This window comes from Bactrocera tryoni, unplaced genomic scaffold (assembly GCF_016617805.1).
Source record: "Bactrocera tryoni isolate S06 unplaced genomic scaffold, CSIRO_BtryS06_freeze2 scaffold_11, whole genome shotgun sequence".
In the NCBI taxonomy this organism is placed as follows: domain Eukaryota; kingdom Metazoa; phylum Arthropoda; class Insecta; order Diptera; family Tephritidae; genus Bactrocera; species Bactrocera tryoni.
This window is the reverse complement of record NW_024395824.1, coordinates 19013211-19040508: the sequence shown is the minus strand read 5'-3', so window position 1 is coordinate 19040508 and position 27298 is coordinate 19013211. Positions and strand designations below refer to the sequence as shown.

The 27298-nt window shown below is 38.6% G+C and overlaps 1 pseudogene; it reads right to left on the bottom strand.

Moving 5' to 3' along the window:
* Positions 1-5297: 5297 nt before the first annotated feature.
* The window catches only part of LOC120779829, a 33670-nt pseudogene continuing 11669 nt past the window's right edge, over positions 5298-27298 (bottom strand).

The following is a 27298-nucleotide window of genomic DNA, read 5'->3' as shown; positions in this document are numbered from 1 at the left end:
ATTGCATGGATGGATAAGATTCTTTGAGTGTCTTTTGCATCTGTCTTATAAACTGCCAATAGAAAAATGGCAAGTTCGAAATGACTTGGAAAAAAATATTGTTGCTGAAAATAAAAAACGAATACAAAACGAATTTAAAAAACGCTGCTGTTTGATTGTTGATGTTCCAAAGCCAGGGTTTGGAAATTCTAATGATGGCAACACAGCGCGACGATTCTTTAGGGAGGCAGAGGTTTCGGCCGAAATTACAAAATTGGATTTAACTTTGATTAAAAGATTGCACAATATATTAATAACTGTAGCCAGCGGACATGAAATAAATGTTGAAAAGTTCACGAAGTATTGCCAGGACACTGCTAGGTACTTTGTGGATAAATACCCTTGGTATCGTATGCCTCCAACAATGCATAAGTTTTTAATACATGGCCCTGAAATAATTTCTCACGCTTTACTACCAATCGGCCAATTATCGGAAGAAGCACAAGAGGCTTGCAACAAGGATTTTAAAAGATATCGCGAACATCATTCAAGAAAATGTGGCCGTGTGGAAACTAATATTGACATATTCAATTCATTTATGCTAAGGTCTGATCCGGTAATAAGTTCAAAGAGAAAATTCAAAAGAACTAATAACCAAAAGTTACCAACTGAAGTATTGGAATTATTGATATGTCCACTTATTCCTAATAACGATGAAGAATATGATGATATTTGCGATGATGACGGTCAACAAAACGAAAATTGGTCTAGTGATGAAAGTAGCAATATAAATATATAAAATATAATAATATTAAAATAAAGCAGTCGCCACCAATCACTATATGAACGGTTCAGGTAAATCTGATACAGTCTAAAAACTTCGGTTGTAAGCGCAATATTCTGAAATTTGGTACACATACCTATTTTAGTAAGAGGAATCAGGGTACCAATTTCCAACTTCCTAGCTTAAGCCGTTTAGTTGATGCCAACTTTTAGGTCATTCTGCCCCACTGTGCGACGTTAAACACACTTTATTCACATTTTTCTCTTTAAATTAATTAAATTACACTATAATCTTTTAAATAAATCCACATTTTACACTTTTAGCAGGTTTTTTATCTAAAAAATCTTTATTTTAAAAATTACATTTTTACACTCGTTTGAACCTCATTTGTTTACCAAAAATTCGACGAAATGGAGCGCTGCCATGTGATGATGAGGCAATTCGCAAAAATTCCTCTATTCATGCATATGGATATTTTCTTTTTAAATGTATTAAGCAAATAAGTAATATTATATACATGTATTAGTAATATTATATAATAATATTATATACATATGTATAAGTAATATTATATAACAATACATGCCGTTTGAATTTAAGCGCTTGCACTTCCCAGTACGTCTTGCCTTTGCGATGACCATCAACAAATCGCAAGGCCAAACGTTTCTAGTGTGCGGCGTCAATTTGGAAGAACCGTGCTTCTCCCACGGCCAATTGTTCGTCGCATGCTCGAGAGTGGGAACACCAAGGTGCTTATTCATTTACGCGCCAAGTGGAAAAACTAAAAATGTTGTATACCAATATGTTTTATAACTGTTTTATAAATAAGTAACAATTTTACAACAATAAATAAAACTCAAAGTAAAAACCCTTAAGAGTTTTAATCGATTTAGGTGTTGCTAAACGCACAGAGTAACAGCTAGTTACATTATAATTTGCCTATTTTGCTAAAAATAGAAATAGAAAAGTCTAAAAAATGCGAAACCAATAATAATATGTATGTCGGCGCACCCTAATAGTGTGTGGATATTGGTATGCGTGTGTGAGTGTATGTGTATACAGTTTAGGGGATTTCATTAGAAGACTAAGTTCCTCATAATTGCATCAGCCGTTGATTGTACTGTGATTGGTTGTCTGCATGTTGTCGCTTTGGGAAGTACCGCTTTAGCGGGGCGACAACGTGGCGTCGCCACCGTCGAGTGTGGTTGTCTGCATGTCGTCTCTTCAAGGAGTACCGTTTTAGCGGGACGACAGCGTGGCGTCGCTATCGTTGAGCGTGGTTCGGTGGTAAGTTCAAAAGGAAGAAAACTACGTAGAGTCAGTCGAGTTGAGGTCTTGATCTAGTGAAGTCGTGTTCAAGAGTTAATAGTGTGAAGAGAGAAAATATTGTGAAGTGTAAGGGTGAAACCGAAACTCGCTACGCTGCAAACATGTGAATCAATGGAATTCCAACATGTATATAAAAATATTATATTACAATCATATACATATACATAATATTATAATATTATCACACGATTTTACTTATTTGTGTTAATTAATTATAAATTACATACGGATATCATTCATTTATTCATATATGTATGTATATGGAAAAGTGTTCACATATTCAATTTTAGCTTGAAAAATCTTATTTATAGTTTTTTTTATAGTTAATAAAGAAAAAAGAATCACTCGAAAGTACAAACAAAGAAAACGCTGTGAAACGCTGAAAATCCTTCATTTTTGGTTTTTAAGGTGTGGCAAAGCTGGTTTTCCTCGTAAATAACTATAAACACTCTAAACTTTTCAGTCATGAATTTGACAAATGATTTTTATATTACTAAATTTAGCTAAAAAATTGCAAAATAAATGTGAAATGTGAGCTTATTTCAAAGCTTGGAGTGTGTATTTAAATATACAGATTAAAAAATGTGAAAAGATTTAGTGAAACATAGAGAAATAACATGATTTCTTAGTGCAAATTTTTGAATTTTTAAACGTGAATATTTTAAAAAATATGAGTTATTTTCACATTATTTTTGGATATTCCTCCTTTGGAGAAACTCCCATATCCGCACATTTATACGGAAATTCGGTTTTTTTACCCCTCCGCCAAAGTAATCGGAATCGTGCCCAGCGCTCCATTTTGTCGTAATTGTTAGCACATAAATGTTGTTTACGAGGGTAAAATGTAATTTTTAAAATAAAGATTTCTTAGGTAAAAAACGTGCAAAAAGTGTAAAATATGGATTTATTTAAATGTTTATAGTTTAATTTAATTAATTTGAAGTGGAAAATGTGCGTAGAGTGCGTAAAAGGTGGTGAAATAGCTTGTTGAAATGTTCGCATTTTGGGAATTTTTGAACTTTAAAGGCGAATATCTCGTAAACTGAGCGTTTGCGGTACCTATAGCCCTGTTTATTTTTTAATCAGGAGGACTTCCTCTTTCCAACGATACCTTCAGATCGCGGCGCCAAAGAAATCGGAATCGTGCCCCAGAATAGACCCCGATCTGTCCAATATCTGTCCTACATGCAATGAGTCTCCGCATGACACTGGCCACCTCTTTGCATGCCCTGCCAACCCTACTCATCTAACGCCCCTTTCTCTTTGGTATTACCCCGTCGAAAAAGCGCGATTCCTGGACCTCCCGCTAGATGACGTAGACGACAACCTGGATAACCCTTACCATCTAAACGGGGACTAATGACCGTTAAAACAACAGCGTTTCATTCGCACGAAATTAAACGACTATATCATGTACATTTCTCGATTCTTCTCTCTCCTACTAAATCCGCAACCATTTTAGGGAACTCGACGGAAGAGTACAATTTGGATCTTAATATTGCAGTTAATTACATTGAAATTCCGACTGTAAACAACTATAAAATATCCGATGTTACACTCGATCTTTCACTCTGCATACGTACGAGATTATTGTTAAAGTACAGACTCTCGACAAAATCATTGATTCGCTAACAGGCAGGACCTGGGGAAATGACAAAAAAGCGTTTTTAGCAACATATTAGGCATTCTGCAAGACGGTACGAAGCACCGGTATGGTCAGCTAGGTATAGTAAAACGCTGATGATGACTCTTCAGACTTGTCAGAATACTGGACTCCGTACGATAACAACATTTATGTGTCTTCCGTGGATCACCTACATAGCGAGGCCAGGGGTCGAATCGTTACATCCGTGCACGGATCGGCAAACATACGAAAGAAAATTACGTGATACGTCAATCGTGTGCGGTGATTAGCATTATGACATACGATAGCAAACGGATCGTAATGTATTTTCAATTCACAATAGTTTTTAAATTCCACATTGCTCTGGATCGTATTTTTAGGTCACAATAGATGTGGAACTGTCAAAACTGTTGCGAAGTTTTCAAGAAACTAACAGAAGTAAATCAAAAATATCAAAATGTATCCAACTGTGTTTTTTTTTTTGAGCTCTAGTGAAAGTGATGGGCATAAAAAAATAGTGCGGAGATAGCTAAGAGATCGTAGCAATAGCGTAGGAATAAAAAAAATATGAATCCTCATTTACAAAATTTTCTTTGTAGATGTATCGTTGAACAAAGCAAAGGAATCTTAAAAACACGGTGGAGAATTTTAGGATTTTAGGCAAGAGAGGAAAGTATCACCTCACAAAGGTGCAAGATTTGCAAACGTTTGTGAGGCATTACATAACATCTGCATACAATTTACAACAAGTCGAGACCCTCAAAATTACGATTCTTATCACACTAAGAAATGGACACTGGGGTAACGAACCGCTTCAGCGCAATCGACCAAACGATAAGAGATCAAATAAAGTATTCTTTAATACATTTAATTAAAAAATGTATATGTCCTTAACCTTGTAAATAATTTTATTTTTATTGTCAACTAAAATACAAAAATTTTGTTCATATAAATAATTTTTTTTTAATTTTTAATAAAATATTCCATTCATTGCTTCCTTGTTTATGTCCTTTATTACTAAAAATTATAAAACACTTAAGATTCTAAAAAATTTTGCTCACATTTCCATAAATTTGGCTATTGCGATTGGTAGTTCGCTTTCGAACGACGATTCGAACGAACGGATACGTTTATATACTCGTTCACGTATGTCATCATGCCAGATCACAATAGAAGCGTTACGATCACGTACGTCATAATACGAAATACAAGCTTTTACGTGACGAGTGATACGTTCACGGATGTAACGATTCGACCCCAGCATGTTTTTTTCTCTCGTAGGATACGTTAGATTACTTCGATTTCAAGGAACTTGAACATCATCACCTAAGTGAGGATTAGAAAACCGGTACAACAGAAACAACAATTAACCTGACCCTTATCATTCGAACAGGGTCTGGATGACCGTTGCAAAAGCAATAAAATTTGAATAAGTTTTCGTTTATTTTTATCTAATCAAATAATATAACGTAATTATTTTAAGCTTTCAAAACAACAGATTTCCCTGTGGATTTTCCGTAAATAGAAATATTCCCTTACTTTGCGACCTGCAAAATGGAACATTTTCTGCTTCGTTTAATATCAATCACACCAACAAAAATGATTGATAGCATTATTCTCAAGTAATAAACTGGCTTTTCTGCCCTGATTAAATCGTGAACATAATTTCTCAGATAGAATAACATTCACCCACTTCAATGACGTCAAATTGAGCTTCTCAGTTGCACAAATAGTTAGTGCCATTATCACACCTTTAATATCCGAGTTTTCAGTGATAATTAAACGCCGTTTTTCGGCTTCTTCCCTATCAAATGGAAGCAGTACCGAATTAATACTGGCTTTAAGCAAGCTTTCATGACTAGCAATAATTTTAGTTAACTGATCACATTCACCGTCATTGACACCACTTAATTTATAAAAAATTATTACCGGATTCGTTGGTACAAGTTGAGCTTTTTTTTTAGTTTTTGTATACGGTTTATAACTTCGCGAGCTGAACCTTCTTCAAACAATTCAGAACTGGGTGTCATGTCCATAAGCACAAGTACTTCGTTGTCACAGTTCGCCTCCATATTTGTTCCTATCTTCTCTGAAACACAATATATTATCCGTATTTCTTTAAGTTCAACACGGTGGTTAAGTATGTCGAAATAGCCATTAGATAAATGTAATTGTATTTCATGATCGCTGAGCTGTTTGATAGCTGACATAACGTATTTGAAATCACTTTTTAATCTCTGACCTAGAATCTATGTGAAAAAATTCAGTTTAGGCTTAATTAAAATAAAACATATACATCTAATATACCTTATGATCGGGTTCTGCACGTAATGTTATTCCATATTTTTCCTTATCTGAACTCATAGTCAATTTACGAGCATTTAACTCACTCAATATAAACGTTTCCAGATTCATGATAGAAGAAAGGCAAACTGCATCCTTGTGTATCACAATTATATTTGAGACAGGATATTTTATTGGCAACGTACGACGGTCACGCATAAGGCGACCCAGTTCGATAACTGACTGCATTAAGGTTACAGATTTCTCAATATCCGAAAGTATAAAGTTTCGATTGCAGAGAGGCATTAATTGAAAATGCATTGAAGCTGGATTCTCAATGGTATTCTTCTTCTTCTTAATTGGCGTAAACACCGCTTACGCGATTATAGCCGAGTTAACAACAGCGCGCCAGTCGTTTCTTCTTTTCGCTACGTGGCGCCAATTGGATATTGCAAGCGAAGCCAGGTCCTTCTCCACTTGGTCCTTCCAACGGAGTGGAGGTCTTCCTCTTCCTCTGCTTCCCGCGGCGGGTACTGCGTCGAATACTTTCAGAGCTGGAGTGTTTTCATCCATCCGGACAACATGACCTAGCCAGCGTAGCCGCTGTCTTTTAATTCGCTGAACTATGTCAATGTCGTCGTATATCTCGTACAGCTCATCATTCCATCGAATGCGATATTCGCCGTGGCCAATGCGCAAAGGACCATAAATCTTTCGCAGAATTTTTCTCTCCAGAACTCGTAACGTCGACTCATCGGTTGCTGTCATCGCCCAAGCCTCTGCACCATATAGCAGGACGGGAATTATGAGCGACTTATAGAGTTTAGCTGTTGGTCGTCGAGAGAGGACTTTACTTTTCAATTGCCTACTCAGTCCGAAGTAGCACCTGTTGACAAGAGCAATCCTGCGTTGGATTTCCAGGCTAACATTGTTGGTGGTGTTTACGCTGGTTCCAAGATAGACGAAATTATCTACAACTTCAAAGTTATAACTGTCAACAGTGACGTGAGAGCCAAGTCGCGAGTGCGACGACTGTTTGTTTGATGACAGGAGATATTTCGTTTTGCCCTCGTTCACTGCCAGACCCATTTTCTGTGCTTCATTGTCCAGCCTGGAGAAAGCAGAACTAACGGCGCGGGTGTTGAGGCCGATGATAATATTAATATCGTCGGCATACGCCAGCAGCTGTACACTCTTACAGAAGATGGTACCTTCTCTATTTAGTTCTGCAGCTCGAACTATTTTCTCCAGAAGCAGGTTGAAGAAGTCGCATGATAGGGAGTCGCCTTGTCTGAAACCTCGTTTGGTATAAACGGCTCGGAGAGGTCCTTCCCGATACTGACGGAGCTTTTGGTGTTACTCAGCGTCAGCCGTATTAGTTTTGCGGGGATACCAAATTCAGACATCGCGGCATAAAGGCAGCTCCTTTTCGTGCACACACCTCAATGGTATAATCTGATTGAAATAGTACTAAACGCTGAAAAATATATTCGGAAAGAAACGGCATGAAGGGCGCCATCATTTTAACCATTGAATAGAGAACATCATACAGTGTATACAATGATTGCTTACTCTCCCTCTTGCCTAGTTCTCCCTTCACTCGTCGACGATTTAAGCGAACATACCTACAAATTACATACCAGCATTATGATTTTCTCATAGCACAATATAATTTAACTTACCAGTTCGTCAATTTATCTACATATAAACTTTGTTAACCGTGGAACCACAGTGTATAAACGATACTGTTCCATTTCCTTAAAGAAGAAATCCCACAATGACTCCTTGAAGGAAATTATCCAAATATCAAGTACAGATGATTCACCAATGTTTTTCAGATGACGTGCTTTACTGTACATGTACTTCTGCTCATTAAGATTCTCTTTCTCATAACGAGAAATGTTTTGTAGTAAAAGTCGATAAGCGTTATACCACGGTAAAAATACATCTTTAATTATATCACGCACACCGTCCTCTTTAAATCGTAAATTCTCAGCTCGTACTACAGGCGAATTTATTAAATACAGACGAAGTGCATCGGCGCCATATTTTTTTACTACTTCCATAGGGTCACGATAGTTCTTTTTACGTTTTGACATTTTTTGACCGTCTGCCGCTAACACTAAGCCGTTAGCAATTAAATTTTTGCAAGGCGCTTTATTGAACAAAGCTACTCATAAAATCTGTTTCGTTCTCAAAAGGAAAATGTTGTTGAGCAAATGGCATTAAACCTGACTCAAACCAGCAATCAAAAACTGCAGAAATACGTTTTAATGGCGGCCGTCCAGGAATGGCAGACGGTATTTTTATTTCATCAATCGTCTCACGATGAAGATCCGTAATCTTCTTCCCGGATAACATTTCTAAGTGTTTGATACTTCCAATACAAACAGTTTCGTCACCAGTAGGTGATAGTTAAGGCGCATGTAACTTACAACACATCACTATCACATGGGTCAATGTCCAAAATACGCGATAACACTAAACTAAACACCATTATCAAGAACAACGAATTACATATATGTATTGTAGATGGAGGATGGAGTCATGTGTAGAAGTTCACGCAAGTGAGGAAAGTTCTCTGATCGCCATTCACTTGGGAGTGGACAGAAACGATTCTTTTACACATGGCTCAAGCAGCTCACTACTTCCGGTCTTTGACCAAGTATCCTCTGGGTAGCCTAAGAACATCCGTTCGAAGGCGAGCTAATGTGAGAAGGCGAAACATTCCTTTCATAGGGTTGTGCGCTGGGCTTGGGACCCGCCACGTAAAAAACAATACCAATGAAAAAGTTTAAACAGCCTCGGATGAGAGATCCCCCTTTTGACCATGGCAAACGGAATAAGGACTACGATTTGAGGACATGCACCTGGAATGTCCGGACCCTTAATTGGGAAGGTGCCGCTGCCCAGCTGGTTGATGTCCTCAGAAAAATAAAGGCTGACATCACCGCCGTCCCAGAAATGCGATGGACGGGACAAGGACAGAGACGAGTAGGTCCTTGTGACATTTACTACAGTGGCCATATAAAGGAGCGCAAGTTTGGTGTTGGATTCGTGAATGAACATCTAGCCACAATCCGCATCAAAGCGAGGTTCTTCAACATATCGCTGATTTGCGCCCACGCCCCGACGGTAGAGAAGGACGATGTGACCAAAGATGCCTTCTATGAGCGCTTGGAGCGCGCTTATGAGAGCTGCCCCCGCCACGATGTCAAAATCGTGCTTGGCGACTTTAACGCCAGGGTGGGCAAAGAAGGTATATTTGGCACTACGGTCGGTAAATTCAGCCTTCACGACGAAACATCCCCAAATGGGTTGAGGCTGATTGACTTCGCCGGGGCCCGAAATATGGTTATCTGTAGTACCAGATTCCAGCATAAGAAGATTCATCGAGCTACCTGGCTGTCTCCGGATCGAAAAACTACCAACCAGATCGATCATGTTGTGATAGACGGAAGACACGTCTCCAGTGTTTTAGATGTGCGTGCGCTCCGAGGTCCTAACATCGACTCGGACCACTATCTTCATTGCAGCTAAGATTCGCACCCGCCTCTGTGCAGCAAAAAACGCACGCCAACAAACACAAGGAAGGTTCGACGTCGAGAAGCTGCAATCACAACAGACAGCCGAACGATTTTCTACTCGGCTTGCACTCCTGCTCTCTGAGAGCACTAGTCAACAACTCGGTATAAGGGAACTGTGGGACGGCATTTCAAATTCCTTACGTACAGCTGCAACCAAAACCATTGGTTTTCGGAAAGAGCAAAAGAACAGCTGGTACGACGAAGAGTGCCGTGTCGCAGCGGAGAGAAAACAGGCTGCCTACCTCGCAACGTTACAATCGACCACTACACGTGCGGGATGGGATAGATACCGAGAGTTGAAGAGGGAAGCGAGACGCATTTGCAGATAGAAGAAGAAAGAGGCCGAAATGCGTGAGTACGAAGAGCTTGATAAGCTGGCCGACAGGGGTAATGCTCGAAAATTCTACGAAAAAATGCGGCGGCTTACAGAAGGTTTCAAGACCGGAGCATACTCTTGTAGAACCCCCAAAGGTGATCTAGTCACTGATGCCCAGAGCATAGTCTCCTCAACATCGCATATAAGGTTCTATCGAGCGTATTGTGTGAAAGATTAAAGCCCACCGTCAACAAGCTGATTGGACCTTATCAGTGTGGCTTCAGACCTGGAAAATCAACAACCGACCAGATTTTCACCATGCGCCAAATCTTGGAAAAGACCCGTGAAAGGAGAATCGACACACTTCACATTCTTCGTCGATTTCAAAGCTGCTTTCGACAGCACGAAAAGGAGCTGCCTTTATGCCGCGATGTCTGAATTTGGTATCCCCGCAAAACTAATACGGCTGTGTAAACTGACGTTGAGCATTACGAAAAGCTCCGAAAGGATCAGGAAGGACGTCTCCGAGCCGTTCGATACCAAACGAGGTTTCAGACAAGGCGACTCCCTATCTTGCGACTTCTTCAACCTGCTTCTGGAGAAAATAGTTCGAGCTGCAGAACTAAACAGAGAAGGTACCATCTTCTATAAGAGTGTAAAGCTGCTGGCGTATGCCGACGATATTGATATCATCGGCCTCAACACCCGCGCCGTTAGTTCTGCTTTCTCCAGGCTGGACAAGGAACCAGCATTAACACCACTAATAATGTCAGCCTGGAAATCCAACGCAGGATTGCTCTTGTCAACAGGTGCTACTTCGGACTGAGTAGGCAATTGAAAAGTAAAGTCCTCTCTCGACGACCAACAGCTAAACTCTATAAGTCGCTCATAATTCCCGTCCTGCTATATGGTGCAGAGGCTTGGGCGATGACAGCAACCGATGAGTCGACGTTACGAGTTCTGGAGAGAAAAATTCTGCGAAAGATTTATGGTCCTTTGCGCATTGGCCACGGCGAATATCGCATTCGATGGAACGATGAGCTGTATGAGATATATGACGACATTGACATAGTTCAGCGAATTAAAAGACAGCGGCTACGCTGGCTAGGTCATGTTCTCCGGATGGATGAAAACACTCCAGCTCTGAAAGTATTCGACGCAGTACCCGCCGCGGGAAGCAGAGGAAGAGGAAGACCTCCACTCCGTTGGAAGGACCAAGTGGAGAAGGACCTGGCTTCGCTTGCAATATCCAATTGGCGCCACGTAGCGAAAAGAAGAAACGACTGGCGCGCTGTTGTTACTCGGCTATAATCGCGTAAGCGGTGTCTACGCCAATTAAGAAGAAGAAGAAGAGTACCCATTAGTATAAATAGAAACATAACCATACACGCTTTGTCTTTTGTATTTTAAAGATTACCAAATAAAGAACGTTCTGCTGTCAATGCAGAACTAAAATATTTTTTTGACTAAAATAACCCAAGTGTTATTAATTGGCGCCCAATGTGGGGCACACATCAAAAAAGGATTGAGTGAATAAAATCCTTACGCGTGTGGCTCCCTGATAAAAAGTAAAAGGATAACCTTTATCCTTCAAGTCAACGCAAATAATATAAATAAAAATTGAAAATTTAATAACAAGTTAAAACCTAAAAAATGAACGGCGAAATTCAAGCACTCCATACTGTAGTCACCGAACTACAGCGAAAAATAGCTTCAATGGAACTAGCTAATCCAACATTAACTCCTCAAGCGGAGGAAGAGGACGATGTATGTGTATACAATAATGCACAGGATATAGATTTAAACATGTTCAAACTAATAGGAACATTCAGCGGCGATCCTAAAGAATATCGACCATGGAGAAAAATAGTCACCACTCACATGAATAACATTATGCAATTCAGAGGAACAAACTTATTTGCTCAAGCAGTGCTCATAATTTTAGGGAAAATAACCGGCAGTGCATCATAGGTCCTGGTTAACAATAACACCAGAACTAATTTTAATGCAATCATCGATCGGCTTGACATAACCTATGCCGACCAACGACCACTGTATGTCCTGGAAGATGAAATAAGAAGGTTACAACAAGGAAATTCATCACTACATGAATACTACGATCAGGTGAATCAAGCGTTAAACCTGATCCTGTCCAAGTTAGAAATGACGTATAAAAACGAAGCAGTCCTAGCATCACATAATAAAGAAGCACAATTAAAAGCCACGAGAACATACATATCCGGCATTAGAAGTTCCTCAATCAAAAACGCATTATACTCCAGATACTGTGCATCACTCACAGAAGCTCACGATATAGCCAGAACTATGCAACATGATGTCGGCTATTAACACCTAGAATACATACCCAGGATGCGACCACATCCGCAACACAATTAAACAGTAAACAACAGGAACACATTTCCTCAAAGGATCCAACAACCCAGAGTACAACCTATGGAAATAGATTCCTCAACACGATTCCGACGACCAACAGAAACATACAACTTCCAAACAACCCACCAGTCCAACCAAGACAGCAAGCAACCTTCAATCCCTTCAGACAAGCAGTCCAAACATTTGGCAGCCAATTCAAAAGGTATAGAGACGAAACAGACACTTACGCCCACAACAAAGCACAGCGAGTGAACCAACTCAACAATGAAAGAAGCGAAATCCAGTCACTCTACAACGAACCAAACAGCAACTACACTGAAGAAGAACATTTTTTATAAGGTACCACGGTCTACCAACACTCAAGAGAACCGCACCAGATGGTAAGTCCGTGCACATACTGATCGATTCAGGTGCAACCAGTAGTTACGTAAGACAAAAATTATAAATACGCAAAAAGTATACCATTAGCAAAAATAATTAATACAACTACACTTCATGGTACATATAAAAGAAAAACTAATCTAGTAGGATTCGACTTAGAATTTCTAGAAATAAATGAATTAAAAGACTTTGATATCCTGTTAGGAGAAGATTCATTAAGGAAAATGAAGGCAAAGATAGATCTTTTCAAGTATTCAATAACGTTTACTAAAGTGTCAAATCACTCACAAAGGTAAACTATACAGTAGGCGAGAAACAGTTCGAAAATTGCATAAAAGATTTAATGAAAAATAATTATAGAAACGAAAACTTACCGTATACAACTACAATAAAAGCTAAAATTAGAACAGAAACTAATGATCCTGTATGGGTTAGGCAATATCCATATCCATACGCGGATCAAGGTTTTGTAAAAAAGGAAATAAATAAATTATTAGCAAACGGTATAATAAAAGAGAGCAAAAGCCCATACAATGCCCCGATATGGACAGTCTCTAAAAAAGAATTAGATGAGGAAGGAAAACAAAAAAGAGAATGGTTATAGATGTCCTAATATATTCAACATCCCCCGAAGAACATATGAAGCACATTACCGAAATTGTACAAACATTACACAACGCTAATATGAAAATCTCTGAAGAAAAGTCAAAGTTTTTCCAAACACAAACCGAATTCTTAGGACACGTAATAAAAAAACGATAGAATAACAGTAGACCCTGAAAAAATAGAGATAATAGATAGGTATAAAAACCCCTGAAAGTTTAAAGGACCTACGCTCATTCTTAGGCCTATTATAGGAAATTCGCACACATATGGAAACCACTGACAATATATTTGAGAGGAGAAAACGGCAACATTTCAAAGAATAAAAGTTCCAATGTAAAAATAAAACTAGATAAAAATGCACTAGATGTTATAAATACAATAAAGAAACTATTAAAAGAAAAAATCGAATTATACCAACCAAACTTCAAAAAAGGATTCGACCTAACCACAGACGCTAGTAATTACGCTATAGGAGCAGTTTTAAGCCAAGGAAAAAACCCGGTAGCATTCATATCACGAACTCTAACAAAAACAGAACAAAATTACTCCACGAATGAAAAGGAGATGTTAGCAATAGTTTGGTCATTACACAAACTAAGAAACTACTTGTACGGTATAGCAGATTTAACGATTTACACCGACCATCAATCATTAATTTTTTCAATATCGGAAAAAAACCCAAACACCAAATTGAAAAGATGGAAAAATCTAATAGAAGAATATGGTGCGAAATTAAAATATAAACCGGGACAAGAAAATGTCGTAGCTGATGCACTATCGCGTCAAATTAATACCACATCAGATACGTCTATGCACTCTGCAGAATCGTCTGACTTAAGACACATAACACAAGTGAAAACACCATTTAATTCCTTTAAAACACAAATTGAAATATTCACGATAAAGAAAATAACTTAGAAGCGAACACGCCATTTCCCGAATACGAACGGTTTACGATTAAATTTCAAACAAAAGAATACTTAATAGAAACATTAAAAAAATTAATGAAACCTAAACGAACCACAGCTTTCCACGCAGACCTAAAAACATGGTGCGACGTGAGGAAAGACATAAAGCTCACATTCGATACATACGCAAAAGTGTTTACTCAACACAAACTAAAAGACATAACAGACCCAACAGATAGAGAAAATATATTACAATACACACATACCAGAGCGCACAGAAACGCTAAAAATAATTATCAAGAAATTACAGAAACTTGTTATTGGCCAACACTAAGAAAAGACACAGAAAAAATAGTCAGACACTGTACAAAGAACAAATATGAAAGAAAACCAATTAAACACGTAATCGGAACAACGCCCACACCCAATTTAGCAGGCACATCTATACAAATGGACATATTCCAAATACGCGGCACGAGATACTTATCTACCATTTGTCGCTACTCTAAATAACATACTTACGTAAACTCGACATGAAGCGACAATTCCACGAAATAATAGAAGAAGTCATCACACAAATATTCCCCAACTGTACCGAACTAATGACAGATAACGAAAATATATTCAGCGGCGTCGGCACAACAGCACTAATGAAAAAGCTACAAATTAAACATATACTCACAGCAGTGCATCATTCAACATCGAACGCACAAGTCGAGCGGTTATATTCGACGATACTAGAAATAGGTAGGACATTAGCAGCAGACAAGGAAAGTACAGCAGATGAAGAAATATTTCAGGCAGTAAAAGAATACAACAGGACACTACATTCAGTAACCGAAGCAAGACCAGTAGATGTATTCTTTAACAGGAACCTACATCCTGACATAGCAGAAAAAATAGAAAATAAACAAAATTACATGCTTGAATACCACAACAAGAAAAGAAAACACAGAGAATTCCAAGAAGGACAAATAATCTACGAAAAAACAGACAGAAGAGATAAATCCAGTCATCGTTATACAAAACATATAGAAAAAGAAAACCGTGAGGACACAGTCTTAACAACCAAGGGGAGGATCATACACAAGGATAACATACGCAATGTCAACACAACAAATATGGATATTGCTGGTAACAATACGACTACTACATAAACAACTACAAACATACGAAATAACTAACGTCGAAGACAAAAAATATATTCTAACACAAACAGACCCATCTTATATATACAACGAAGAAGATCATTTATTCCACATAGTAAATTTAACGACAATCTTAGACTATTATGAAACCATAACAACATACATAAACGAACACCACAACAATGAGCAAATAGCAGATACGATGATCATACAAAGGATAGAAGCACTAAAGTATCAGTTATTAACAAGGAGACACAAACGAGCATTAAATTTCCTAGGCAGTATATTCAGCTTCATAACTGGAGTTCCAGACCATGACGATGTCATAAAAATAAAAGAAAAAATAAATAATATCATAAAAATAATAATAAACAACAAATAATAAACTCACACTTCGAAAAATTATTAGACACGATTAACCTTAAAGCCATTAAAAAAAGAATGGCATTGCAGGAAATACACAGGGAACTGTTAGACTTAACAATAACATTAAATTTTGCAAAAAATAAAATTTTTTTATTCAGGTGCAATAAATATAGAAGAAGTGGAAAAGATCCTGAATACAGAAAAAATAACCCTTCCAGCTATAGATATATTAGAATACGCAGAAATACATATAGTCAGGGTAAATAACGCCTTCATTACTATATATATGTAAATACCCAATCATATCAAAGCAATGTAATACCTACGAGCAGTTAGCTCTAAAATATCATCATGGGAAACTTATATTAGACCCAGTGATAGCACAATGTAATAATAAACTCATAACAATCACTAAATGTAAAAATAATATGAGTAAATATATTTGTAAGCAAAACAAACAAGACAATTGTACTATACCAATATTAGAATACCAAGAAGCCTTTTGTAATACAATAGAAGAAAATAATATCCCCCTATTACAGATAAACCAAGGAAGCATTCTCCTCGAAGGAGAACACAAATTTGATAATGAAACAATTAATGGAACTAATTTAATACAATTTATTGATCATAAAAATTGATGGTAAAGAATATCATAACCAAAAAGAAAAATTTAACGAATATATAAAAACACACTCTAATGATAAAATTAAACTATTAGAAATCTTGAATGGAGAATCTAACTATAAATTTAACGACATCCATAAATTACATACATTCATAATCCCTTTTGAGGAACACCCTATTAAAACAACTCTTATAACAATAAGTATAATCGTTATTTTAATAATTTTAACATGTTTATCATTTAAGTTATATTATGCAGTACTTAGATATAAGATATTGAAAACACAACGAATGACACAAAAACGTTACGAGAAAATACTACGAAAACAAGGAATGGAATACCTAACCAAAAAGAACACCACTACAACCGTATAAAAAGGCAGGAGCCTTTACTCTTTTTAAAAGGAGGAGAGGGTTAAGGCACATGTAACTTACAACACACCACTATCACATGGGTCAATGTCCAAAGTACGCGATAACACTAAACTAAACACCATTATCAAGAACAACAAATTATATGTATTGTAGATTACCCATTAGTATAAATAGAAGCATAACCATACACGCTTTGTCTTTTGTATTTTGAAGATTACCAAATAAAGAACGTTCTGCTGTCAATGCAGAACTAAAATATTTTTTTGACTAAAATAACCCAAGTGTTATTAATTTGATCGCCATATCGGTATTGGCGTTCCCCAATAACGGTTACGGCTAATCTAGAAATTGCTTTCAAATAACTAACATATTTGCCCGTAAATTATATTAAACTTACAGCCCAATCCCTTGCTTCTTTTAATCAATTGCCAAATCGTTTATCCCGTTCGAATTCAGGAACCCAATAAGTTTGCGAGCTACTTGCCAGTAAGTTTTTTGACATGTGTTCGACGCGTACGAACCACGATGGCACAGCTTTGTAAATGAGTGGTGTATCTGAGCGCCAACAAAATGGGTAGCTGTGTTTAACTTGTCCAGTTTATAGCTATTCAAATAGCTCTCTTTTGGTTTTTTTTTTTTTTTGCACCCCGGTCTGCTTACTTAAGTAACGCGATTAATACTTATTTTAAGTGAGAAAATTTAATCCAATATTTATATAAATGTATTATAATTTTTCCACTCTGCCCCCGGTGGGCTTCCAGTTCGGGGACAACAGGTTTGCTGCGCTGGCCCAAGGTCCCCAACCAAAACGTAAAAAATCGTATCAAAAACTGCAAGATGTTTTTCCTGACTTACCGCCAATAAAAAGTGATGACCCTAAGTATATTGTGATTAAATCCGATGAGAATACTGCACCCCTTTCGAAGGTTTCTTGTTTTCGTGTTTACAATGCCTTACTTACCGTGAGCAAAGATATAATCAAAATTAGTGAATTACGCGACGGCAGCCTATTACTGCTAGTGAAAAATAAGCAAGTAGCAGAAAAGCTTATAAAAACGAAATGTCTTTTCAACATTGGCGCTGTTAGCGCTAGCTATCATCAACATCTTAATTGTAACAAAGGCACCATTTATGCACCGTTTTTAAACGATGTGCCTGAAAGCGAAATAATAGAAGGACTGAGTTCTTACGAAGTTTCCGCGGTTTATAAGTTCACTCGCAAAGTTGAAGGTGTTATAAAGCCTACTGGTGTTATGCCAATATCATTCAACAGTTATTCCCTTCCAAACAAAATAAACATCGCATGGAAGATGACCTCTGTGCGACCGTACGTGCCTAATCCAATGCGCTGCAGGTCATGCCAGAAATTGGGTCATACGCAAAAACATTGCAAAGGTTCCCCAACATGCGAAATTTGCTATTTTCCTTCTCCACACTATAACGACTGCATCCGAGTTATGTGTGCGAATTGTTCTGGCGAGCATCGCTCTTCTGATTATACGTGTCAAAGGTATATGCAAACTAAAGAAATTTTAAAAATAAAGACACTAAAAAAGTGCAGTATGCACGAAGCCCTCAAAAAGTATAGAGAATCTAATCCACCTAATCACGAAAATGTCTTTCCAGCAACAAGCATTTCCAACAATAATCAATACTCTACTGAACATACTGAACAAATAGAAATTGACTCTGAATATATACGCTTAGCTTTTACTCTCTTTTAAACTAGTACTCAATTGGTGACACTCAGCTTCAACTGACTGCTCATACGAGTTGATATTCTAGCTCTCTTCTGTTTCCCTTTTTCTTTTTTTTCCTACATAGATCTTATGATTCTAATATTGCAATGGAATTTAAACGGCTACATTAATAATTACAATGAGCTTCAATTATTAATACAAGATCATGCCCCAGCTATTATACTCTTAAATGAAACTCACATCTCTTTCAACTTGTCGGCTTTTACTCCTAAGCAGTACATTGGCATGTTTCACAATCTTCCTAATATGTGGAAGAGGCATTACGATTCTCATAAGAAGAGATATTCCACATAAAATTAATGCCATTCAATCCAACTTGCTGGCTATGGCGATCGAAATTATCCTAGTTAAAAAAATCACCATTACCTGCACTTATATTGCACCAGACGAACAATTTACCAGTACAGACATCCTGCAATTAATCAACCAAGCTTCTACTCCTTTAATTTTCGCGGGTGATTTTAATGCATGGAGTCCACTATGGGGCTCTCCAATAGCCAACAAGAGGGGCAAATACATTGAAGACGCTTTACTTTCCTCTAACTTAATATGTTTGAATAACGGATCCGCGACACACTTTTCCACTCACTCCACTTTTTCCCATGTAGATCTTACAATGTGCACCGACACACTTACCACAGAGTGGGAATGGAGTATACTCCATCACCTGCATGGAAGCGATCACTTCCCCATTGTACTAAAATTGCACCTTGGTTCAACAACTAAAAACCACAAAATAAATAAGGTATTCAAAACTGATTACGCTGATTGATAGAAGTTTCAGACACATTGCGAGATAAATGGCAATAATACCCCAATATCTGACAACCCTAACCAAGAAAGTGCGAGGTTAACAAAAATTATCCGTTCAGCAGCGAATGTTAGCATTCCTCATACAAAGCCAACAGCAAGTTCAAAGAGTGTTCCTTGGTGGAATAAAGAAATCGCTAAATTGCGGGCAAAAAAACAGACAGCTTGGTATGAATACAAACGCGCTCGATCACTAGTCAACTTAATATCTTTCAGGAAAGCCAATGCTCTTTTCCGTCGTTCCGCGAAATAGGCCAAGCGTAAATGTTTTCAGGATTTCACAAGCAAAATAAATCCTTCGTCTAGTCCTAAGTTATTATGGAACGCTTTAAAAAAACTTTCTGGAGTGCCTAGAAATCTAACCATTCAGTACATAAAGGGGCCAACAGGTTTGGTAACCAATCCATCCGATATTTCCGAGTTATTTGGAAACCACTACTCTGAAACAAGCTCAGATACTTCATTCAGCACACAGTTTCAAACCTCTAAAACCACCACACTGTCCGACACTTCCTACTCTGTCTCCCCTCTTTCTTTTTCTGCTAAACAAATAGAAACCAGCATTTCACTGTCTGAATTCGAGTTCGTTGCATCTACCGTTAAGGGTAAATCCCCGGGACAAGATAAAATTTCTTATCCAATTATCAGACATTTGCCGAAAAGTCTCAAGCTCCGATTGGTATAGCTTTATAACAAAATTTTCAATACTGGTTTCTACCCCCAATTTTGGAAAACGTCCTGTGTTATACCAATACTTAAACCACACAAATCCTCCGATGAACTTGCTAACTATAGGCCGATTTCCCTCCTTCCATGTATTGGCAAAATTTTGGGAAAGATCGTGGCTAACCGCTTGATGTGGTATGCTCAGCGAAACAAGTTCATATCACCGAACCAAGTCGCCTACAAAAAAGGTCAAGGCACGTTAGATGCTTTAATCCAACTAGACTACTTCATTACTAACGCTTTGTCCAGCAAAACCACGTGTCCGTACTATCTCTGGACTTTCACAGAGCTTTCGACAAAATTGGAGCCCATATTATTATTCGACAACTTAGAAAATGGAAAATAGGCCAGAATATGATACGTTTTATTACTAACTTTCTCACAAACAGAAAACTCAAAGTCAACGTAAATGGTTTTCTTTCTTCAACACTCCCGCTTTCTAATGGTACGCCGCAAGGCTCACCTCTTTCAGCCTTCCTTTTTATCATTGCTTTCGATGATAATAGTAAGATGATAAAAAAATACATAGGAGTTGAGCACCAGATCTATGCTGACGATGTTCTAATCTACACAAAAGTCTCTGACGTTAATTTAGCTCAATCCTTATTTACTAATATACTCGCCAGAATTGAGACTTGGTCACTGGAATCTGGTGCTTCACTTTCCTTAGACAAAACACATATCCTTCATGTATGTAGGAAGCAAAATTGCAACAGTATTTCACTTACCCACAACCAAACTAACATCGAATGTAAAACACAGCTGAAAACACTAGGATTAATTTTTGACTGTAATTATAACTTTAATGCTCACTGTAAATATGTCAGAAAATCGTTAATGACACGATTAAATATTGTTAAATATCTCTCGTCTAAGCATTCATTTATTCATCCGAACACACTAATCAATGTTGTCAGAGCTTTGTTAACTTCAAAAGGAGATTATGGGCTCCCCATCTATGTCAATTGCTCCAAAAGCAATATTAACCTTTTAAATGCATCATACCATTGCGCAATACGGCGAAGTCTCCGGGCCTTTCCAACCTCGCCAATAAAAACGATAATGGCTGAATCTGGTTTACCAGCTATTCAAAATTAAATTATGGATTCTTCGCTCCAAATTCTTGCGAAAACGGCTGAGAACACCAACCCATTACTAAATACAACTATCACGCATGCCACGAAAAAAAAAAAAATTCCAAGAATGCAATCGGCTATTTCGAGATGCTTAAGTTTCGCTGCAGAAAATAATATTTTACGTAACGCAACATGCAAATTCACTTCTCGACATCCGCCCTGTCTGATCAATGATAAAATCCTACAGAATAAGCTTATGTTTCTGTCCAAGCAAAACACACCAAACGAAGTCTTTCAACAAACCTTTGCTGAAGTGGAATCAAATTATACAAATAATGGCTGGAAGTTATTGTTTACGGATGGCTCCAAGCCCATGGATTCCACTTCGTTAGCAGTTGTCACTGCCACAGGAGAAATTATTTGCAATTGGCTTCTCCCCTCAACGAGCTCTGTATTTACCGCTAAAGGAGCTGCTATTCTTCATGCAGTTAATCACGCAAAAAAGACGAAAGGAAAGTTCCTCATCTGTACCGACAGCAAATCGTGTATGTCTGCAATAACATCTCCTTCCAATCGCATCCCATAATAGAAGTTATCAGGGACGCGGTCATTGGTGCCCCTCAGAAAATCCAAGTAATGTGGATCCCCGACCATGCTGGTATTACAGGCAACCACTTTGCAGACCTCGCTGCGAAAAATGTAGCCAGAAATCCTTCCTTAACATACTACGTCTCAACCAAGCAAGACATTTCTAACCTTATTAAGCACAAAAGGCATCAAAAAAACGCAAGCGAATGGAAAACATTTAAACATCACTACGCGGTCATAAACCCAGCCAGAAAACGAGTAATCTACTCGTCAACAGTTCCAACTAGCGCAATGAAGACATATACTCAATTAAGGATTGGACACACTATCATAACACACGCCCACTTACTATCGGGTAAAAGCCCATCCATTTGCCCCCTTTGCGATGACACCGCTTCTATCAAACACTTACTCACACTCTGTCCGATGCTTCACTCAACAGCCCACAACTCTGGCAACATTGATCTCATAAAACTACTAAGTGAACCTTCAGAAAAAAACGTGATGATTGTATATAGATTCTTAAAAACCAACGATTTGTTAAAACATATTTAAGCAACTTACATCTTTACTAACCCTTAGCAAATAGAATTTTTCACCCAGTTAAATTACAAGGCGGCTGAAGGCCTCGTAGCCAGTGCTGCGTTTATATATTTATATAATAGAACTCTTTTTTGTTATATGAATTATTATAAATAAATAATTTTCTTATCGGCATCTTTTACGTATAAACCAGCTAGATCCTCAACTTCGTTTGTGAATCGCCCCGAATCGTCTAATGGACAAATTACACCACTTGATTTGGAAATAATACCAGCCTTAAGGCAAACTAAGTAATCATCTTCGCCAAAATAAGGTGCATTGTGAACAATGCCAGTACCTGAATCTTCTGTTACATAATCATCTACAAGAACTCTGAAATCATTATCTGCTATGCACAAAGTAGGGAAATATTGGTTTGTAGGGTTGATTAGCAAGTGTACGCCCAGGGAATTTATCTAAAACTTCTAAAAAATTTTCATTCTTATACACGTAACTTAATCGGCATTCAGCAACTATTTATGTAAATCCTGCCAGTTGTCTTATCGCGCGCCTAAAAAATATTTAAGTTCTGGTATGCATTTTAGGTTAATTTATACTATTTTTATAGAACCTACCTTAACATATATCATGTGCGGGTTAACACAACAAGCATAATTGGATGGTAAAGTCCAAGGCGTTGTTGTCCGTATGAGGAAGTATGTATTTTCCCAATTAATAGTCTGCAGTGCCACCACTACACAAGGATCGACAACTTCTTTGTAATTCTGACCAGATTCAAAATTCGAAAGGGCAGTTGTGCACGTCGTTCAATATGGCATAACCTTAACTCCTTCATATACTAGACCTTTATCAAATAATTGTTTAAAAACCCACCATATTGACTCCATATACCAAGGATAAAGGGTTTTGTAATCATTCTTAAAGTCAATCCAACGACCCATACGCGTAACAACTTCCTCCCATTCGTTAGAGTAACGCATAACTATTTTGCTGCATTCGGCGTTGTATGCTTTAATGCCCATTTTAGCAACATCGTCTGGGCCACGGATGTTTAAGAGCTTATCTATTTCAAACTCAACCGGCAAACCATGGCAATCCCAACCGAAACGCCTATCAATATGATATCCTTGTTGATATGCAAATTATTTTTAGGCACTAGTGCGCTTTATTCAGGCTCGATCAGAACTAAACTCTAAAACATTCTTTCTCTTGAGTCTAAGCCTAAGCCGTCCTCACTGCCGCTGCCGTCGTCGCTGCTGTCGTCACTGTCGTTGCTATGTTTTGTCAGATGAATCCCACGATTGCGCCGACTTGCGTGGAGTGTAAGTCGTCGCTTGTTTGCGCTTTGTTTGTGCTGCGCCAGCGGATCCCACGGCTACGGTAGCTTGTGAGTATCGTTTGTTGTTGCTTGTCGTTGGATCATAACTCGGGCCGTTGGTCATGGATTGGGGTGGTGTTAATGTTCAGCATTGGCTGAAACGGATGTTAGGCAGACAATCTTCTTCTTCTTTTTTTGCCAATTCGTATTCGAATATTGGTGATCATATAACATTTAGTACTATGTACAATATTGTTAAGTATGATCGAAATGAAACACCGTTTATTTAATTGTGAATTCTGGTATGTTTAATTTAATATATCTTTAAAGAACATTAATTGAAAAGCTCCAAGAGCAAAGTTGCGCGTCTTTCTTCTTTGCGTTCGCTCTCGATACTGCCTCGCAAGCATCCCTCGTCTTGCCACCTGTTGCTTATTTAGTAGGCTTGCCATCTGTCGTTGACAGCTCGGCCACTCCTGATTGATCGTCTCTCCTGGACGATTTTTCGCTATCGTCTTCTTCAGTAGTGTTTTGCTCACCATAATCTGGTGTCTCGGTTTCATAGTCGTCATCTACAAGACTATGGTTTACTACCCATGGTTTCATGTTGTCGTTCGTAAATACCCCTGCATAACGCTTCCGCTACTTAGGCACATCTGGTAGATCTTCTACGACGTAGCGGTCGTTGGGTAAAACTTTCGTTACGATATATGGTCCTTTGTATGATGGTTCAAGCTTATGGGAGGTACCAGTGGGTGGAGGTACGTAGTCAATTACCACCAGATCTCCTTCATTGTACTTCCTTGGTGTTTGATGCTTCGCATCGAACCTCTGCTTCCATTTAGCCCTTTCTGCGGTTATTCGTTCGGCTGCTAGATTCATTCGGAAGTCTTCGTGTTGAATACTGTTCTCCTCATCTTGCACAACTTGAATCAAGCGGTTTACTGTTACGTCGCGTAGTTTAAAGTTGAAAACTAAACTATTCGGGATCTGCCTAGTTGTTGCATTGCTTTGAGAGTTTAGACACCATTGAAGTTGCGGTAGTGCCTCGTCCCAATCTTTATCGTTTTTGATGCTGCATTTCAGTGATGCTAAAATGGTCTTGTTTACACTCTCAGCCTGGCCGTTGGCACGAGGCGTGCGCACTGCCACTTTAACATGCCGGATCTCGTATCTTTGAATGAAGTTCTGGAACTCCTTTGACGTGAAGGCCGTGCCCCTGTCGGAAACGATATGCCTGGGGCTTCCATATACATTTATATATTCTCGTAGCGTCGTAAGCACTGGTGTCGTTTTCGTGTTGCGTAATGCTCGTAGTATTACATACTTGGTAAAAGCACATACAATTACGAGTATATAATAATTACCTCGTTTGCTTCGTACGAATGGCCTCTAGATGGTCTATATATGCACGCATCTGAAGGGTATCGGTACAACTTCGCTTACATGTAACTGCGCTTCCTTTTTACCGCCTGTAACTTTATTCATACAACATTCTGGACATGCTGCAATATAGGATTTTACATATGATCGCATCCGTGCAAACCAGAAGTCTTTCGATACACGCTCGCATGTCTTTTCCAGTCCGAAGTGACCTGCTTCATCATGACATGCTCTTCATTTACGCCATTTGACGCCTCGTGGTACTACTAGTCTTTTGTTTCCGTTGACTTTGCGAAACAATCGTTGATCTTGCAATACGTAGTCATCTTTAATCTGGCATTCGTTTGATGCTGATTTTCCGTTGAGAACTTCGATGATATCTTTGAGTGTTTCCTGTCTTGTTTTTGCATTGCTGATACCCAGTCGTTGTCTATATCGACCACTCGATATATTGACTCAGCAATTGTTGTCGGTTCTATCGGGAAAGTGTTGGGCATCTACTTAACCCATCAGCCAGCATATTCTTAGCACCTGCGCGGTGAATGCATTGGAAGTCAAACTCCTGAAGTTTGAGCCACCACCTTGCGATCCGTGGTAACAATGGCGTAGTTGCTTTAGTTACTGCTACAGCGTTGCAGTCGGTGATCACCTTAAAGCTATGCCCAATTAAGTACATACGATATCGCTGCAGAGTTTCAACTATTGCCAGAACTTCTAGCTCGTGGCTGGCATAGTTACGTTCTGCGTCGTTGCACTGCCTGCTAAAGTAAAACACAGGTCGCCACTCATTAGCGTTGTCGTTCTGCATTAGAATACCAGATAACCCAGTGGAACTCGCATCCGTGTGTACCTCGTGTGGTTTCGTTGCTTCGTACATTGTCAGCACAGGTTTCGTAATTATAATCGATTTCAATTTCTCAAAAGCATCGTTCTGTTCTTTGTTCCAGATAAACGTTGCATTCTTTTTCAGCAGTGTCGTTAATGGATATGCTATGATGCTATATTCTTTGACAAATTTCCGGAAATAGCCGGTTACTCCCAAAAATTGTCGCACTGATTTTATCGTTGTGGGTTTCGGAAACTCTTCGATCACCTTCGTTTTGTTTTCACCAGGACGTATGCCGTCGGAATTTATGTCATGACCTAAAACTGCACCTGCTGGGTCAAAAATGTACTTTCGAGGGTCTAAGCGTCAGACCTGTTGCTTTTACAGCTTCAAGAAATTCTCGAAGTACGTCAATACCTTCGTCAACTGACTTCGTGGCTATGATGACCTCATCTACGTAGTTGACCACTTTGTCACGTTGTTTAAGCGTTTTAATTAAATTTACCATTACCTCCTGGAAAACCATTGGAGCGTTTACTAGACCGAAAGGCATAACATTATGCTCAAACAGCCCTTCATGCGTCAAAAACGCAGTATACTTTTTCGATTCTTCGTTCATAGGTACTTGATAATAGCCGGAGGTCATGTCCAGCGTCGTAAAATATTTATTGCCAGCTAGACGTGAAAGCTGTTCTTCCACGATTGGCATAACGTAGTTCTTCTTAACCGTGACTTCGTTCAATGCTCGAAAGTCGATGCACATTCGACTCTCACCGTTGGATTTTTTTACTAAAAGCACTGATGCGGCGTGTGGGGAATTGGACGGATTATATCATTGTCCAGCAGTTCCTTTAAAATTTTTGATAACGTTGGTCGTTGTGAGAACGGAACCTGGTACCGTTTGCCCAAGATAGGATCTGATGTCGTTACATTTATGGTCATTTGTACGTCCTTGCATCTACCAAGTTGACTAATATCTTCTGCAAAACATTGTTTAAAAATTATCACAAGATTCCTTGTCTTGCCTTTTGTCTTCTTCCGTTAAGCAGCTAGATATATTTAAGTCCGCTTTCTCGATTTCTTCTAGCCGTAGCACTCCGTTATCAATCACCATGTGATACCTGCTGTTTTTTAAAACGTCGCGACCTAATAAAATATCGTAGGGCAGCAACTCATCAGCAACAATATACAATGTCGCCTCGCGTTGGACTTTTGTCATTAGTCACATTAACGTTGACTTGTTCAGTAACTTGCACCTTGATCCGCCGAATCCTGTAAAGCATCTTTTAGCTTCCTTCGTCTGCATACCATCTGCTGCAGATGCACGTATCAGCGAGCATACGCTGCCGGTGTCAATGAAAGCCTCCAGTTGCCTTCCTTCAAGCTCCACCATTTTTGTAACCGGAGGGGCCTCGTCGTGTTCGTCGTGGTCGCCAATCTTCGCAACAGATACCTTTTTGTTGCAATTCTTCGCTTCATGACCTATTTTTGTACATATAGTACACCGTTGTTTCCGTTGAGGTTACGGACACTTGGCTGCAATGTGCCCGTAATCATTACA